This window comes from Parambassis ranga, unplaced genomic scaffold, assembly GCF_900634625.1.
Source record: "Parambassis ranga unplaced genomic scaffold, fParRan2.1 scaffold_24_arrow_ctg1, whole genome shotgun sequence".
In the NCBI taxonomy this organism is placed as follows: domain Eukaryota; kingdom Metazoa; phylum Chordata; class Actinopteri; family Ambassidae; genus Parambassis; species Parambassis ranga.
Genome location: NW_021144797.1, coordinates 1,063,578 through 1,064,673, shown reverse-complemented (window position 1 = coordinate 1,064,673; position 1,096 = coordinate 1,063,578). Strand labels below are relative to the sequence as shown.

General features: G+C 43.2%; 1 non-coding gene across 1 annotated transcript; it reads right to left on the bottom strand.

The window, feature by feature from the left end:
• Nucleotides 1–244: 244 nt before the first annotated feature.
• Nucleotides 245–318, bottom strand: trnat-ugu (transfer RNA threonine (anticodon UGU)). The gene has a single exon. It is a non-coding gene; the product is annotated as a tRNA-Thr (tRNA).
• Nucleotides 319–1,096: the final 778 nt, after the last annotated feature.

Below are 1,096 nucleotides of genomic sequence, written 5' to 3'. Positions count from 1 at the left end.
TTATATAAAACTATGTTTTTTTTTTATTTTAGATACTTTAGTAATCCCAGAGGGAAATTCTTTAAGGCTGCTGCCAAGCAGTGTCATACAATGACTAGCAAGGTGCGCCACAGGCTAGGGTGAAGTGTTTTGCCCAAAGACACACAACATTGACTTTAGGGAGGAGTTGGGATTGAACCACCAACCTTCCGGTTATTGGACAACCCTGCTATACCACTGTGGCACTGCTGCCCCGAAAACACAAAGGCACTGCTGGGATTTGAACCCAGGGTCTCCTGTTTACAGGACAGGCGCTTTGACCAACTAAGCCACAGCGCCTTCAGGTATATCAGCTGTATCTCAGAATGTGATGGAGGTAAAGCATGCTGGGACATGTTCAATCAATTGTACTGCATTTCTGCAGTATCATTTCCTTAACATAGCATGTAACACTTGATAGCCCTGATTGTCTGTAGACAGTTGTCAATTAATAAATTCAAATTAATTCTATAATACCTGACTTATTTTTCTACGAAGGTTTGAATTTTGAGACTGTTTAAACAAGAGAGAAAAGTGTGACAATGTGCTGCTATGTGGTGGCAGGGCAGCAAGTAGGTGGGCCCTGGTAAGAAAAGAGGGGCTGCCCAGCTGTAGCAGTGGTGTAAAACGCTGACCCTGGCGAGACAGGGGGCTAACCCGGCACAAGTAGGCACACACACACGGCCAGGTGCCATGGATGGACAGTGGCAGAAGATTAAAATGAGTAGCAGTCAAGGAGGGGCTTGATGGCTTTAGAAGGAAGGGATTATGCCTTGTTTTTGCAACCGGTTGCTGACTCAGGTCTTCTCGTATCATTTTTGATCTGCAATAAAGACTCTGACTCTGAGTTTGCCTGTCTACAGTTGTCTTTGTGACTGTTTTTTGTAGATGTGAGCTTTATTGACCTCAGTTCTCATATTTCAAAAGAATGTACAGAACAACAACAATTTGTTATATCTTTCATCATTATTTCAGGTGAGGGAAATGAGGAAATAGTTCTTAGAAACGACACAATTTATTAGCCTCTGTCTAGCAACTTGGCAGAGCTCAACTCATCCTCATACAGGGGCATACTCAA